The following is a 10,206-nucleotide window of genomic DNA, read 5'->3' as shown; positions in this document are numbered from 1 at the left end:
TGTCAACACGAGGCTGATTAACATAGACTTCTGATTACATAGAAAACAGGGTCCAGGTCTTAGCTCATATCTCGCACAGTGTGGCGTGTGAAGTCCACCTACAACAACTGTTAGCTAGAGTGTAACATAGACTCATCACTAGGGCCGGAAAAAGTCCGTGGTCACAAGCTGCCTCCCGATTAAGTGCAATTTTGGGGCCAAGGTGTCAACTAAAAACCTTGGTGAACAAAATCACTTTATAAAAAAGAGCACGGTGAGAGGGAAGAAGAAATCATACATGAGTAGTTGACTTGAGTCTTCTAGGCATATCTTGTAGTAACCACATCGTGCCTCAATCGATTTTTGGGTAAACAAAATATTTTGCCTCCCGATTGAGTATGATGTGGTGTTAGGAATATTCCTCCTGCTACACGATCCTCGCTTGGGAGAGGATATGTGAGACTTTAACTCGTGATGGAATGTGTTGGGGTTTATGTCCTATAGACAATTGTTTTAGGATATAAATATGAACGAATAAATTGTTTATTTAATCATTTGTTTTAATCAGATATATAGCATAACTAAAACTATATATAAAAGGAATTAATCTTTCATAAAGAAAGTAATCCTAAGTTTATTTAAGTAGTTATAAATTGTTCATACAAGCATGAAGTGAGACTATACTTTATAATAGACCAATAGACTTAAAATCAACCCAAGTCAAGTAATGTGTTATAGGGGTTGGCATATTACTATTGAGACTTGCATGTAACAGTGTTTTCTGTCGTGACAGAGAGCTGATCTCACAAGCTTTAGATATAGAGATATCTAGACAGTTACATGGATCCGGTGAAGGAGTTCATTAGGATTGGGACCCGACTTGAGATAACAGCATGGATTGATTTATCTGAGTGTCAACTATTCATCTCTTTGGTATTAGTACGTATAACTAATCCTCAGACTCAAACATTCATTAATTAGTGATTCTGGATTATGGAGTGTGATGCTTTGATTCTGTGCGAGCACGATCCACTATAGGGGAGGCCTTGGGGTGTGTGAGAGCATGGTTGGGTATCACATAAAGTAATTGCAGAATAGTTAATGTTAGGTTGAGAATTTGTCACTCCTGATAAATGAGAGATATATCCAAATGGCCGCTTGTGGTGAATTGACTGAAATCCTTACAAGGTGATATAGTTAAGAGTAGAAATAGAAATTTCACTTAACTTATCTTTTAGAGTAAATTCAACCTGTACAAGTAAAAACGGACTGTTCGTTATATGTAACCTTGACACGTTCCATGGTTATAAGGAATTGACCACAAGATATAGTTGATGAAGGATCGAATTATACTTCACCTAATGAGGAAAGGTTAACGTCAGTTATCAACCTGACTTCTTATTTGCTCTGGGGGAATATCATAGGTTCTGCTAGTAACAACTCGCAACGATATTCCATTATATATATGTTGGAATTAATCAGGATGAATTAATTTCAAAGAATATATACGACTAGTAGCAATAAGGACCTGATGGGTCGCATATGGGACTTGGAACCAGAGGACGAAATGTAATTAGTGGGACAACAATGCATGGCCGAAATTTAGTGTATTATTAGGGATAATTAATTTGATTAATAATTATAATTAGATTATAGTTGTGAATTATATTAAAAGATTATCTAATAATATTAATTAAAGGTTTTAATATGATTATAACTCTAATCAATTATCTCTGAACTAAATTAAATAACTAATTAGATTAGTGTTATTGTCTAAATATAATAACTATTATTTAGATAATAATTAAGTATTTATTTAATTATCTAATTAGTAATTCTATTCCGAATTGAATTCTAATTAATTAATTAAACAATACAACTAGGGTTAGGATTTGAGGAGTATATAAATAGGCCCTCACCCTAGGAATTTTGGCTAACACATAAAAGGTGGCTAGAGGAATCATTCCGAAATCATCCTGGCTAATTTACAATCTTTCTTACTCTCTTTTTGATCTCGTATCGATTCCTTTAGAGGCAGTCATTGCGATTGCTATTATTAAGGTTGATTACTAACAGTTCTTCCTTTTCTGTGTTAATCAAATTGTAGATAGTTCGTCAAACAAGGTATTTCATTCTATCCCTCTTTGTATGAGGTAACAATTAACAGATCTTGGCAAAGGGAAATAGATAAAATAGATAAAATTTTATTATTCCGCTGCGCCTGGACTTGTCTATTTTCCTACATTGGTATCAGAGCCTATGTTACTCTGTTATTTCATATAGGTAAATAAAGGGTTTTTCAATCAGATTGAATAGATTTATTGTTAGGTTAATTAATAAATTTGATTTGGTTAATTAATCTAATGATAAATGGAGTTTTCAATTATTTGATATTTAAAATTATGATTTTGGAATTAGTTTTAATTTGATTGAAAATATTAAACGGTTAAGATGAGATTAAGATGTTTTATGATTCGGTTAATTAACAAAGGGGTTTGTAGAATTAAACGGTTGATTAAAACAATGTTCGTATATGTGATATACGTGTTTTGTGGATTAATGGTTTTAACTGTTTGAATCGTTAAAAGAGTTAATTAGATTAGTCTTTGAAAATTTTGATTTTGTTAACGATTTAAATGAAACGGTTAGAATCGATTGATTATTGATAGATATTTGGAAAGGGTTTTATATATATAAATATAAAATAGTTTTATAAATATATATGTATAAGTTAAATAAAAGTTTTAATTTTGACGAAAGGAATTAACTTAAAATAGTTTTAATTTAATTTAAATTAAAATGATTGAGGCTGTGCAAACAGTAGCCTAAGTTGCTGTTTGCGCAGCCCTCATTTTGGGCGGAAAGTTGCTGCCTTTTGGCAGCAACATCTCCCAATGTCGCGGATGTGATCCGCGATGGGGACGAATCCGGTTTTCGTCCCGTCACATTTACTTTGCGTTTCTATTTTTTTTGCAAATTTTTGGTTTTTCAAAAACTAAAATTAATATATCTATATATATATATATATATATATATATATATATATATGAATCCACTTGATTTTGATCGTTATCTGTTTTAAATTGTATAAATTGAATTGAGTTGTCCAATTAAAGATATTTTGATACGGTTAATTAGACGAACTATTTCATTGATACCAAATTAAAATTTTGAAACAACGAATCTGTCCATATAGGTTTATTGATTTATAATTATTATAATTAATAAAAAGATATGGTAATTATGTGTGTTTTAATTTGATTTTGCAAACTGTTTTGTGCTTATTAATTATATTTGATATAGTAGATACACACGTTAAACGGTTTCGGTAAAATAGCTAAACACAATAATTTAATAATCTCTCTTCTTAAAACTTTTGTTTTTTGGAATTGATTTTGTAAAGTTATTTGATGTTTAATTATTTGTATGTGATACGGTTGAATTAAACACGTTAAATAATTTTGGTAAAATAATTGAACACAAATTACTAATATTTTGTATAGTTATATTTGAGTGTCTAATTTTTTTTTTGTTACATAAAATTGTGGGAGTCATTGCTCTCGCAATTTCGACCCGGGTATGGTTAAGGCCAAAGGTCTCCCCAAGTGTGCGTCTCCACGGATCGAACACTCGATCGCGGGGGTTCAAACAGCCATCTTTTACCACTGCGACCAGCACCCATTGGGTTTTGAGTGTCTAATTAAGTTTATATTTAATATATTTTAATTAGAATAAAATATAAACGATACAAAATTTAATCAAATGTTAATTTGATAGTAAAGTTAATTAAAGGACTAAATTGATAGTAAAATTAATTTAAGGGTTAATTTGATTAACTAAAATATTACATAAACAGTTTATCTAATCAACGAATTAAATTTATTTAATTGAGTCCTTGCATGTTTGGTGTTATGGACATATGTAGACCCCTCTATAATTGTTATTTAGTCTTTTGGTATTTTGGAAAACAGGGCATGCGTGCCATGCCTTATCTACTCTCTATTGTATTTCTCTTCTCACCTAAATCCCTTCAAATTAGTTGAAGTATTCTGAAGTAGTGTAGAAAATGATATTGTTGTAATTTCAAGGCGTCAAGGAAAAGACGGAGGACCTGAAGGAGAAATATGTAATAGTTACTATTTCCCTAGGGTTGACATTTTATTCCGTTTCTGGCTCAACGGAATAATTTAGATAATATGTCCATAACCACCAGCGTAAATTGTATGTGTCTGATGTATGCTAAAGCAAATCAAGACTAGGTTAGATTATGAGACTTTAAATAAAAATCTCTCAGTAATCAAAAGTTAAGTAAATAAGTAAGTTATTAAAATCGGTTGCCCCTCCCTAATATTATAATTCAGCCGGCAGTATCTGGGGACTTTGGGTTGTTGAGTAAACTCAAGCTCGGGTCTTATGGGTAACACCTGAATTATTGAAAATTGTCTTCACGAATATGGGGTAATGACTTAAACTAGATTAGAATAATTAGATGGGTAAACTCATGTTATTCTAAACTAATGGGCAACATGGTTGGGATTAATATTAATATATATTAGTTACTAATGTGGTTAGTAACCCAATAACCTAAGAATCACATGGTTGATGTGATTGATTACATGAATCTACCTAACAAATGAAACTAGCTTGTTGAGTAAACTCAAGGTGAAATTTCAGGAGTTAGGATCCTAGCTCACTAAGGGATTTGTGAAATTCTTTGAATTAATATCGAGGGTTATTAATTTGGAAAATTAGTGGGAGCAATTTAAACAACTAAAGTCCTATATTTAAATTGAAATGAATTAAAGCAAATGAATAACATTCGTCACTCTATCTCACTCTCAAGTTAAAGTAATTACTATGAATAATCATATCTAAAATGGATCTACATAATATTCTAACCGATAACAAATTGAATAGTTCAAAATTCACCAACTATTTTGGCAAACTCAAAATTGTTTTGAAGTTCGAAATGATTGGGTATTGTTAAGCCCAAAATATACCTTAAATATTATCAATATTTACATCAGTTCTGCTACGAATTTGTGTTGTTTATATCTATTTAGAGTGCTTTTTCTTTCATGCAAGGTACCTAAATATTTGGTAAAATCCAAATAGGAGCGAAAAAGGTCAGAAACGAAGGAAAAACCCTACGAAAGGAGTCAAAGACGACGAAAATCAAACGCACCGAAACGAAGGCAAGGAACGAAGTCGGAGACGAAGAAAAACCTCCCATGTCGCGACCGAGATTCCTTATTCTCGGTCGCGACACACGTCGCCCATGCATTTCTCTCCTCCGTTTTGAAGACTAAAATTTACCCCCCTAATCTCGGTAGAGATTTTCTATTCTCGGCAAGATCAGATTTTCAGGCAGCACAATTTACACATGTTCGATTTCAAAGATACGCGTCCGTTCGATTGGATAGAAACGTCTCTTCGCAGCAGACACGTCTCCTAGACTCGACTCTTCAACAACTATAAATAGAGAGTTGATTTTAGAGTTGAGAATATAATAATTGAGAGTTAAGATTTAGTACAGAATTTATGCAGAAATTCTGAGTCAAACGATTCAGAGTTAGAAGTGCGATTTTGTAAAAAGCAATATGATGTACACACATTGTTTATCAAATAATTACATACACAGTAGCATTTAGATTTAGATTAAGATCTGTTTATATTAGTTTAAATTTTGGTAGTAGAAGAACAAGCTCTATTCCGAAGATTCAGCGAGAAGATTAAATGGCGGATTCGACCCAGGAGCCTGACAAACTCTAACGAGGTTTGAGGAAAGGATTGACGACCCGAAACTCTCATGTCGTTTGAATGCTTCCATGCCTTTTATTCTCTGTAAACTTGTATCAAATTCATACTTCATCTAATAAAGTTCATGCAATTCAATAAATTTTTATGTAGCACTTCTGTAAACGATCGGAAGTGAGTTCTGGTGTTTTCATTAAAACGTAGTTAAATTCAACATCTTTACAAGGAAACTTTGTTAAACACTTAGGCAAATTCATTCTTTGAGAATTAATTTGGTTAAGGTAGCAATCTATCCCGACCGTAGGAAGATTGTCTGCGGTTAAAAGCCTTTTAATTGAAAGAGTTTACGTTATTACATTTTTATAGTTTATACAAAGTTTAAAGTTGTTTTCTTTGCTTAATTCAAACGAACACAATTATTCTCTTATTTTAAACACTAAACGTTTCTGTTTTGTAATTCATATTCAAAATAGAATTGATTTCTAACATTATACGTATTCTAGCCTAATTCTTATTCTATCAATCTCAAAACCAATTTCAAATAACGATTATCTATTTCTATAAACCTTAAGTCATATTTAAATTACACATTAATAAGTTTTTGTTGAAAAACGTTCCCTGTGGGATCGATATCTTTTTATTACTACAAGCGAAACCGTGCACTTACGGAAATCGCTCAACAAGTTTTTGGCGCCGTTGCCGGGGAACGCCAAAAGTTTTAATAAAAATTTAGATTTTTCGTGTTTAATTTCGAATCTAGGTTTATACATACTTATTTAACTTTTGTAATTTATTAATTTTAATTTACTAACATATTTATTTTTCAATTCTGTTTTGAAGGTAGTTTCGGTTCGTGCAAAAATACCAACACTTATGGAATACGCTAGGCCAGGGGTGGCCGGTGTAATGAATAGTATCGTTAGACCCAGAATAACCGCAAACCAATTTGAAATTAAGCCCGCTTTGCTTAATCTGTTGCAAAATAACGTAACATTTTATGGGTTACCTAACGAAAATCCTAACACCCATTTGACAAATTTCCTTGAAATTTGTGACACTTTTAAGATACCAGATGTGACTGCCGAAGCAATCAAACTTCGACTCTTTCCGTTCACTTTGAAGGATAGAGCCAAGGAATGGTTAACTTCTATGCCAGGCGCAACATTTGCGACTTGGGAACAACTAGCCCAAGCATTTTTATCAAAATATTTTCCTTTAGCAAAAACCGCAAGAGTCATAAAAGAGTTAATATCTTTTTCTAAGAATGATAATGAAACTCTTTATGAGGCTTGAGAACGTTTTAAAGAACTTCAACGTTTATGCCCACACCACCAATTGCCCGATGCACTTTTAATGCAAACATTTTATAATGGATTGAATCCTACAACTAGAGGATCATTAGATGCTATGTCGGGAGGGTTATTTATGAAGAAGACATCAGCCCAAGCAAGAGAACTTTTGGAGGAAATGGCAATCAACAGCAGTATGTGGCCCGCGGAACGTGGACACATACCGGTGGCGAAACCATCATCCTCAACCACATCATCCGTTAAAGGTATAGTAAATCTTGATCCAGTCACGATGTTACAAGCTCAATTTTCTTCCTTCTCGCACAAAATTAATAGGTTTATGGCACCGTGCGATGCCAATGGTAATCCAATCCAAACGGATGTGGATTATGAAGGTATGAGCGAGATTGAACATGTAAATTTTGTCCAAGGGAAAAACCAAACTAATAATCCTTACTCTAGTACTTATAATTCTGGATGGAGGAATCATCCTAACTTTAATTGGAAAGATAATAATAATAATGCAAATGCTAATCAAAATCGTACCAATAATTATCAAAATCAACCAAGATATACGATTAGCACTTTATCTTCTAAAATCGACAAATTCATAGATGCTATCGGTGGAAAAATAAGTAATCACGATGATGGTTTTAAACGGATCGAAAATAAATTCGATCAGCTTATTAAAAACCACTCATCTAGCATCCATAATTTGGAGGTTCAAATTGGTCAAATTGCTAAATCAATTCCATCCCGAAAAGAGGGAAGTCTTCCTAGCCATACGGAAGAAAATCCGAAAGAGCAAGTAAAGGCTATCACTCTTCGTTCAGGGAAAAATTACTTAGGTCCGAAAATGCCCGGAGATTCTACTTTACCAGGAACTGATTTACCAACAAAATCCAAAGAAGATACATTAAATGCAAAAAGTTCACCAGTTGACTCAAATACAAAAACCTTTGTACCCAAACCACATTTTCCACATAAAGTCCGAAATAAAGACTATGACAAACAACTTTTAACGTTTTTAGACAAACTCAAAAATTTGCATATTAATTTGACGTTTATGGATGCGATTACGTAAATTCCTAACTATGGTAAGTTCTTAAAAGATTTAATTTCAAAGAAAATTAGTTGGGAAGGAATTTCATCCATTTCGCTAACTGAGGACTGTAGTTCAATAGTGTTAAGCAATTTGCCCACTAAACTCAAAGATCCCGGATGTTTCACCATTTCGTGTAAATTGGGAGATATTGAATTCCCAAGTTGTCTTTGTGATTTAGGAGCAAGTATAAACTTAATGTCGTTGTCTATTTTTAACAAGTTAGGTTTAGAAGAAGATATCAAACGTACCAACATGGTTTTGCAATTAGCAGATCAAACCACTAAGAGACCATATGGTATAATTGATGACGTTTTAGTTAAAGTTGACAAATTTATTTTTCCTACCGATTTCGTTATATTAGACTTTGCATATGACGTTAATTGTTAATTAATTTTTGGTAGACCGTTTATGAACACGGGACGTGCTCTAGTCGATGTGCCGGAAGGGAAAGTAGTTCTAAGGATAGGTGAAGATAAGATCAAGTTTAATATGAACAAAGCAATGAAATATCCTATGGAGGAATTCGCTTGTATGAAACTAGACTTAGTTGAAGAATGTGTCAATGACATTGTTCAAAATGAAGAAATAATAGAACCTATAATGGGAGAAGAATTAGAAGATAAGGACCCAGAGCCTTTGATTCGAGAAGATGGACCAGTTCCGCCTTCAATTGTAGTACCCCCTAAATTAGAACTTAAAGAGTTACCAAACCATTTGAGGTACGCTTTCTTAGGCGAAGGCGATTCTCTACCTATAATTATCTCTAACAAGTTAACTAAAGTTCAAGAAGAAAAATTAAAAGAAGTTGTTAGAAATAGGATAGGAAGTATGGGATGGCAAATATCAGACTTAAAAGGAATTGATCCTAGTATTGTAATGCACATAATTCACTTAGAAGAAGACAAGTCACCTAAAACGGATAGGCAAAGATGCTTAAATCCGAACATGAAAGAAGTAGTAAAAAATGAGATTACTAAACTTTTAGACAATGGAATCATTTATCCTATCTCAGATAGTGAATGGGTTAGTCCAATCCATTGTGTACCTAAAAAGGGAGGCATAACTGTTGTAAGGAATGATGAAGGTGAATTAATACCTATGCGAACCACCATCGGTTGGAGGGTTTGTATAGATTATAGGAACCTAAACAAAGCAACCAGGAAAGATCATTTTCCTCTACCTTTCATTGATCAAATGATCGAAAGGATAACCGATCATGCTTTTTATTGTTTTCTTGATGGTTATTCCGGATTCTTTCAAATATATATTTGCCCGGATGACCAAGATAAAACAACCTTCACATGTCCTTATGGAACCTTTGCAAATAGGAGAATGCCCTTTGGTCTATGTAATGCACCAACAACATTTCAACGTTGTATGACTACAATTTTTAACGATTTCATTGAAGATCTCATGGAAGTTTTTATGGATGATTTTTCAGTTTATGGAGATTCTTTTGATGCATGTTTAGGAAATTTAGATAAAGTATTGTCTAGATGTGAAGAGACGAATTTAGTTTTAAACTGGGAAAAATGTCATTTCATGGTAGACAAAGGAATTGTTTTAGGTCATAAGATATCTGAAAAAGGATTAGAAGTGGACAGAGCAAAAACTTCAGTGATAGAGAAATTACACCCTCTAACTACTGTTAAGGGAGTACGGTCATTTTTAGGACATGCAGGTTTTTACAGAAGATTTATCAAAAACTTTTCTGTAATTTCCAAACCACTTACTAATTTACTCATGAAAGATTCAACCTTTGATTTTAATGAAGATTGTGTTAAAGCTTTTGAAATATTGAAAGCAACTTTAGTTAGTGCTCCCATAATTGCTAAACCCGATTGGGATTTACCTTTTGAAATCATGTGTGATGCAAGTGACTTAGCCGTGGCATGTGTTTTAGGTCAAAGGAAGGATAAGAAGCTTCATGTTATTTATTATGCCAGTCACACACTGTCCGGTGCACAGTTAAATTATACCACAACTGAAAAAGAAATGCTAGCGGTAATTTTTACATGTGATAAGTTTAGGTCATATCTGCTAGGATCTAAAGTTATCATATATACCGATCACGCA

At 33.0% G+C, this 10,206-nt stretch overlaps 1 non-coding gene across 1 annotated transcript; it reads right to left on the bottom strand.

Annotated features, from left to right (window-relative positions):
• Positions 1-6,966: 6,966 nt before the first annotated feature.
• On the bottom strand, positions 6,967-7,073 carry LOC136201710 (small nucleolar RNA R71). Its single transcript, XR_010674052.1, has one exon. It is a non-coding gene; the product is annotated as a small nucleolar RNA R71 (small nucleolar RNA).
• Between the last annotated feature and the right edge of the window lie 3,133 nt (positions 7,074-10,206).

Source organism: Euphorbia lathyris, chromosome 7, assembly GCF_963576675.1.
Source record: "Euphorbia lathyris chromosome 7, ddEupLath1.1, whole genome shotgun sequence".
Lineage (NCBI taxonomy): Eukaryota > Viridiplantae > Streptophyta > Magnoliopsida > Malpighiales > Euphorbiaceae > Euphorbia > Euphorbia lathyris.
The sequence above is the reverse complement of the archived record's forward strand: the minus strand, read 5'-3'. Positions and strand labels throughout refer to the sequence as shown.